General features: G+C 31.2%; 1 pseudogene; it reads left to right on the forward strand.

The window, feature by feature from the left end:
• The first annotated feature begins 3,656 nt into the window (after nt 1–3,656).
• On the forward strand, nt 3,657–4,705 carry LOC111905787 (F-box protein SKIP2-like; annotated as a pseudogene).
• The last annotated feature ends 3,763 nt before the right edge of the window (nt 4,706–8,468 follow it).

Raw genomic sequence — 8,468 nt, forward strand, 5'->3', positions numbered from 1 at the left:
TTCGGAGACTTTAAGACTCCTAAGAGTATTTTAGCCATGGATTTGAAATATGGACGTAAGAACTTTATCCATTAAGCTCTTACTAGATGTTTTGGGCTTTTGGGAGTACGCCCCGTGTACTCATAGTACGCGTTGCGTACAAGGTCAACCTCCACGATGGTGGTCAACATGCGAGGACGCCCAATGTACCTTCGGAGTATGCCCTACGTACTCACTCTGAGTCGAGACGGTTAGTGCTGAGATTCAGATTCGAGACCTCATCAGCTTTGTCCAGTTTGCAAGGCGAGTTTTTCGCATTGTACTTGCGGGTCGAAGGCATAAGGCCGAATCATTGGTTTCATATCCTGATATTCACTAATATGCTGAGTATTGAAGAAATGCATGATTATGCTAGTTGTTGATATGCTAGTCTGGTAGATCTGTAGGATTACCTGTGATTCTTTTTGCATGATTATATGTATATGTTTATTATATGTTATATGTCGATATATTATGTTGGGTTGAGGTTGTACTACTCCGTGCTGTATCCAACAAACCCTGGAGCATTCTAGATATGAGCTGAGGGTCGGATAGGGCATGCTAGACTCATAGTGAGGGTAGGGCATGCCAGACTCATACTGAGGGCTCATGAGCATTTAGATACGATTTAAGGACTAGGCGATATGCCAGACTCGTACTGAGGGATTGATGGTATTTCAGTCTGATGACTGATCTGGTCAGGGTGCAAGCCAAGCATAAGTTGTGGGCCCTGAGGGCAAGCTAGAATTATGTTGTTGGATCAGGGGTAATCCAATCTTTTAGCCGTGCACCCATTACATGTTGTTATTGTATATGTTATTTGGTTATGTGTTGGTATATTGGGGGAAGTCACTAAGCGTTGGCTTATAGTTTTGGGTTATGTTTCATGTACTTTGGATGACTGCGGGAAGGCGAAGGCGAGACCGTGAGCATCCTCTTGTTTATGGCCTATGATTTTGGGGACTCTAAGGTTGGAAAATGTTTTGAATACTATTTTGTAAACACTTTATGGATTTGGGTTGTATTTAAAATGTTTTAAATTTATCATGATTTTTATGGATGTTACATTTTAAGTCAATCGTAATTAGATAGAGTTGTGGGACTCCTCAATACCTTTACGTGCATATAAAGATCGCCGAGAACGGAGTTGAAACGAAGAAGTTATTATGACTGTTTAAAGTTTGAGTGAAATTTGGTGAAAACCCGTTCTCGCGAGGTGAGAAGTAGTTCTCACGATGTGAGGAGACTGTTCTCATGAGGATATAATTAATTATCACGACGTGAGAACTATGCGACCAAAGCCCACAAAATATAAGATTTTTTTTATGTGAAAATATGTTTTTTTGTATAAATTTGATTTTAAAAAGAAAAAACGTACTCAAAACAAAATTTTGAGAAAGAATGTTGTAAAAACAACTAAAGTTAGGATGAATTCATAACAAAATTCTAAAATTTGGGCTAAAAGGGTAAATTTTAGACCAAATTTGTAATAAAATTTATAATATGGGTCAAAAGTGTAAATTTTGAACCAAATTTGTAATAAATTTGGAAATCTGGTTCAAAAATATAATTTCTGAAAATTAGATGACTTGTTGACTGGGTAAAAGGGTTAAATTGAATACGATTACCGATTTTTGAGATTTAATTAAATAAAAAAAAGATATAAGAACTAAATCGATTATGAGACGAATATGTAAGGATTAAATCTTATTTAATGTTTAATTTTTTGTTGAGAACTCATAGTTTCCTGAAAACCCGAGAACTAAATGTGGAACGTTAAATCAAAATCAACACATTAAGGGCATTATTGTAATTTACGATTTTTTTTATTAAAATAATAATGTTCAATGTTTTAAAAATACTGTAGATTTTTTTAGAAAAATGACTTTTTTTTTAAAAAATTGATTTAAAAAAAGTTGTGATTTTTTAAAAAACAATAAATTATTAAAAATCAGTAAATTAAAAAAAAAAACTGGAATATTTAAAAAAAACTACTAATTTTTTTAACTAAAAAAGTAAACATTGTGCATATATACGTATTTTTTGAAGGGCATATATGCAAATTTCTTATACTATAATATTCATAAGTAAATTATATAAAAAAAAAACCATTTCTATTTACTAATTAAAAAACACAATAGTACAAATATTTTATCCGATACAAAAAAAAAATATAAAAAACTAAGAAAGTAAAAATGCTACAAAATTTCAAAACGTTTTCATGTCTTGTTGTCAAGATTTCCATATTATCTTCAATTTATCACTTTTGACGTCTTCAATATTTTCCATAAATTCTTCCAAATCTCCAAGAAAATAAAAAAAAAATTAATTAATGCAAGAACACTCACAAAATACATAGACGTATTTTATATGTGATTCACATGTGAATTATATGTGAATCACATGTAATTCAAATATGATTCACTTGTGATTTATATGTGAATCACATGTAATTCATATCTAGTTCATTTGTGATTTAACTTGTGATTCACATGTGATTACAAAAATCATGGGATTATGAGATTGATAACAAAAAATTAACCCTTCTTAATCGGCACTCTCAAAATATCAATAAATAAACAAATAGCTGTAATAAAAAGAAATTTATATGCTAAAGACTCTCACTCTTCGTTCACCGCTTTATCAATGGACTAATAATCAACTAGTTTTTCATTAAAAACGTACTGCTTTTTTCATTTATATTTCAATCGTTTTGTTAAAATTTTTAATTGGTGGTGTCTGATCTGTTTTAACAAGTTGAACTGATTCGTCCAATTTTTTAAGGTATACGACCCGATCCGACCCCAGACAAGTGTTGTTGAATTTTTTTTATTGGCTTCACTTAATTTGGAAACCACATTATTTTTTGATCTAGATTTACCAATATATATATATATATATATATATATATATATATATATATATATATATATATATATATATATATATATATATATATATATATATATATATATATATATATATATATATATATATATATTTCCGATTTTCAAATTATGTCGTGAGGAGAAACATGCAAACACTCACAACTTATAGCTTAGTTATATGTTTGTCTATGAACAGAGAAATCCTTGTTTTGTTTTATTGGATTATTTTTAAGAGTTATGAGTTATGTGTGCTTTTACGATATTTACAATATGCTAGAGTTTAAACTTATAATTTTGATTTTTTTGATGTATTTTGAAATTTCTCAAATATAACACTCAATGTATTTATTTGATAATTAATGCCGCTTTTTGTTTCATTTTTATGCCACACTCAATTTTGCATTTTTCTCTTTGGTCTCTACTCTCCGGTGGTGTATATACGTCAAAACATAAATGATTATTGTGTGATGCAACGATAATAGTTATTATTTTGTGTATTTGGTATGCGTTTTTCACATTTTATGTATTGGTATTAGTTTCACATTCTTTATATATACAAAATCCGAGCGATTCATATTTCGTGGGTGAGACGTATGTATACAAAACCCAAGCAAACCATATAAATGAACTTGTTCCATAATTTTTATAACTTAATTATTGGGAAAATGACACAATGGCCCTACAATATATTTCGATTTTACCCTTTCAGTCCCTAAAGTTTTTTTCGTGCGCTTTAAGGGAACAAAGTTGATGTCGACCTGCTTTTTTGGTCACTACGACCTAATATACCAGGTTAAAGCTGATGTGGCTTATGATTTGGATTTTTTTTAGTAAAAAAAAGAATAATAAAAATTAGGGTCCACCATCTCTCTCTTAAATTAAGATGATTTCTTTGAAGAATCTCTACAACAGACAATGTTTTGCGTTGCTGATAATCAGATCCAAAAATCTTAGAACCATGAGACTTTTCAGATGTTCCGAAAATTAGGATGGGGTTCTGAAACTTGTTACGAATAATATCAAGGGATTGAATGAGGTGCATCTGGAGAGACTTCAGCTAACCGATATCGGCCTTGAATCCCTTTCCAATTGTGTAAATCTAGAAATCCTTCACCTCATAAAAACACCAGAATGTACTAATTTAGGGCTAGCGTCTTTGGTGGAGAATTGTAAGCTTCTAAGGAAGCTTCATATTGACGGGTGGAAAACAAACATGATTGACGATGAAAGTTTGATCGGTGTAGCAAAATACTGCCATAACCTTCAAGAGTTGGTCATTATCGGTGTAAATCTCACCCATGATACTTTATTGCGATTGGCTTCAAACCGCCGAAAGCTAGAGCGATTGGCGCAATGTGGGAGTGAGACCATAGGTGATGTCGAGATTTCTTGCATAGTTGCTAAATGCACAACGTTGAGGAAGCTATGCATCAAGAGTTGTCCTGTGTCTGATCATGGAGTGGAAGCTCTAGCACTTGGGTGCCTTAATTTGGTGAAGGTGAAGGTGAAGAAATGCAAGGGAGTCACCTGTGATGGTGTTGGTTGGTTGAGGGCTAGCCGGGAATCATTAGCTGTCAATCTGGATGCTTTGGTGGTTGAAAATCAAAACTAGAATGCAACCGCTGAGGTGGTGGTGGAGGAACAACGACCACCGACAGCTAGTGACCTCAGAGGCAGTGTTAATGGTGGTTCTAGCAATAACCGACGGTCAACATCACTGAAGGCAATATTAGGGTAAGTCTAAGAGAAATTTAGTTTCTTGCACTTTGAGACGATGGTCAATCTTTAATGGTGCATAGAGTGTTATGTGATTGGATTCCTGTATAATGTATCAGAGTGAAAGAGGGAAAGAGAGAGATGGTGGGCCCTAATTTTTATTATTCTTTTTTTTATTAAAAAAATTCCAAATCATAAGCCACATCAGCTTTAACCTGGTATATTAGGTCGTAGTGACCAAAAAAGCAGGTCGATATCAACTTTGTTCCCTTAAAGCGCACGAAAAAAACTTTAAGGACTGAAAGGGTAAAGTATGTATACAAAATCCGAGCGATTCATATTTGGTGGGTGAGACGTATGTATACAAAACCCAAGCAAACCATATAAATGAACTTGTTCCATAATTTTTATAACTTAATTATTAGATAAAGACAAGCATAACTCGAGGGACAAGGATTTGTGTTATTATTTAGATGGCACAACATGATTTGCATGATATTGCCTAATAACGTTTGGTTCAAATTTGATTTATTCTTGTATAAAAAATGACAAGAGATAGACGTTTAACGTCCAAAATGCTATATAAAAAATAAAAGAACATTAAACCCATATTTTATTCTCATCTAAATCTTTTCAATTTTCTTTTGTCCCCTAACCAACCGTGCCGAAAAATATAATTGTGGGTGGTTTAATTTTGTCCCCGGCCATTTGGTAATTGATTAATTAACTAAAAACAAGAAGAAATTGAGTGGCTCATCAACACCAAACGATAGACGTTTTCTTGAACACGTGGAAACATCTCCCGTGAGACATGCATTTCTGTGTGAAATTTGATCTTCGCCTTTGACTTGTCTATATCCACACGCACAATATAATTTTCTTTTACTCGTATATTTTTGTTTTAGATAAAATAAAGAAATGTGAAGAAGAATCAAGCATACAGAAAGGTATCTATTATCAATCCCTTGAATAAAAAATAGAAAAGAACGTAAATTTGTTTTCAACTTGTTTTTGTTATACTGCAAAAATGTTTGACCAAGATTGATGGTGTAGAAGTAGAACCACAACATGCAGTTTGCACATGGGATCATGCATGCCAATGCTATTCTATCAAAACCCTTTGCTTTGATTGGTTTTACTTTTTAAATTTGAATCTACTGTTTAATTAGTCGATTAAACAGGGAATTAGATGCAATTAGATTCCTCCCTTCACCAATATACATGTTTGACTAAGTATTTAGTTTAAAATTAAAAAAAAGCAAATAATGAGGTTTATTGTTTTAAATATTCAAATTGCTCTTTTTCTATCTTTTATACTTATTGTTTTTAACTTTTAAAGCTCAACAATATTCTAAGTAGTGAGCCATAACATAAAGGGTCCGCACATGGAATAATGCTTAAGAGCCGAGAGCAACAAAGCAAAATAGGTGTAACAACTCATAAATAACAAAATAAACAATTTCATGTGGCTTCTAAGTTCTAAGTTCTAACTAAATCTAAAGGAGGTCGCAGGTGTATTTTAAGTGAAACGCAATTAATAAATAGCTTTTGGCCTTTTACGTTATTTATATACTCTTTATCAAACAAGTAATAGTGTAATTTCTTTGAAATTCATTAATGTAACAAATAGTCAAATATAGTACATAACTATTGTTATGTACTATCTATTAGGGGACAATAAACAGAATTATAACCAAGTTGTCTATTTCATTTATATAGGAAATTCTACTTTCAGATATCTTTGAAAGAAAGTAGAATACAAACAAGCTATTCTTTAGGAAGATTCATGCTTGTTTCATTTAAATAATTCAAATACTCTAATGGCTAACTTGGTATGAGTGGCTTTTCTTATAGAGATGTCTCAAGTTCTAATCATGAATCGTCATGAGTGGGTAATGCAAAGTCGTTTGCGAAGACAAGACAAGACAAGATGTCTATGTTTCTCATCAAAATGACGAACCATCTTCAGGGACCATGCTCTAAGCGATATACCCTTAAAAACTTTATATAGATGTTTAACACCATTACATTTAGCTTTTCCATATAATATGAATATTGTCAAATTTTATTGAAATATTAAAATTTGAACTAAACATCAATTGACTATCTAGGATAAGAAAAGTAGAATATTATGAGTGTGTTGATAAAACTAGTTGTTAGCTAGTAACTTAAAGTTGGAAGATATACATTTTATTTGTGTAGAAGTTTTGAGCAAACTAATTGAAAAGTTTTAAAAAATATAAAATTACATAAAAACTAAAAGTTAAAATTTATTTGAAAGCTTTTGGATTAATAGTTAGTTAAAAATTAAAACTTTAAACTCGTACTCCTGAAAGAAGCTTTTTTCTTTCATTTCATGTTTTTTCTTGAAATATAAAAGCTAAAATCTATTAAAAGATCTGAAAAGATCACTGTCGAACACAATTTGTGGATATGTTTGACAAAACAACTAGTAGCTGGAGCAGAAACTTTTATTTGTGTGAAGCTATTCGGTAAAAATTAGGGGTGATCGACACGAACCCGACAAGCAAGTTAACGAGTTTGTGTCATAAATTTCAATTTGTTTAATTAAATGAGTTGATACCACACGACGCGACACGACACAAACACTAAAAGAGTATGGTTATAGTCCAAACTTTTAGCACGAAAATGACATGTTTATTTATATGCAATTTCTATTAATCTTTTTGGTAAACGGTGCATGTCCAAAACAAAAACAAAATGTAAACAAAAAAATGTGTTGGGTCGTTTTGTAATGTAGAAGCCTCTAAGACGACCCAACAAATACTTATTTTTATTTTTTTTTTTACTTTTTCATCAATATCACATACTTCACAATCTTATATGCCCATTTCCTCTTCAATGTGATTTATTTTCTCTATATTATTGTAAATTTCGCCATCCGCCTCTCGAACTACTACAATACTATTCCTTGTTTTTTATCTTTTCTTTTCTACCTCATAAACTCCTACTTTTTTAACCTATTTATTGGTTCAATCTTGCACGACTTGACATATTTACAAGGTCTAAAGTCTAAACTTGTAAACAAACATGAACTTGACGCAAACATAAATTGATTGACACGACACGACATGATAGTTATAAGACAAACTATCTAAACTCACTTTAGTTCCCACCTAAAACAAATACGGCATGACATGTTTTCACCCTTAGTAAAAGTAATTGTAAGCCTTTAAGATGTGTAAAATAATATAAAATATAAAAGATAAAAACTCAAAAAATTTAGTTGAAATAGCTTTTAAATTTTAAACTAAAAGCTCTTCCTTACGATCCAAACAAATATACTTTCCCCTTTGAATTCAAGTTATTTTGAAATCTACTTGCCGGATAAGCCCACCATGTTCTCATAAAGTCCAGTTAATAGTCCATCCTAGGCCCATTTTCAGAGCCGTACAAAGTTTGTCCGATTTCTTGAATAATTAACTAAAGAGAGTTGCAATGATGTGTCCCTTACTTGTGAAACTTTGGTTAATTGTTTAAAAAAAATATGAAAAATGATGTTGTTTATAGTGTATTTCTTAAAATTATTTATGTTAATGACAGCAGGGTTAGTATATATATATATATATATATATATATATATATATATATATATATATATATATATATATATATATATATATATATATATATATATATATGGTCCGGTTCCGGTGAAAACTCATGAGGACACCTTAAAAAATTAAAAAAAATATAAAATAAATACAAATCATAAAATCGAACAGTGTAAGAGGCTAATCCGTATTACTAATAATTGATATTTGTCTTTGAGACGAGTTTAAATCAAAATTCTTAATAAATATGCTAATATGGTGCCTATGCCTC

This window comes from Lactuca sativa, chromosome 2 (assembly GCF_002870075.4).
Source record: "Lactuca sativa cultivar Salinas chromosome 2, Lsat_Salinas_v11, whole genome shotgun sequence".
NCBI classification, from domain to species: domain Eukaryota; kingdom Viridiplantae; phylum Streptophyta; class Magnoliopsida; order Asterales; family Asteraceae; genus Lactuca; species Lactuca sativa.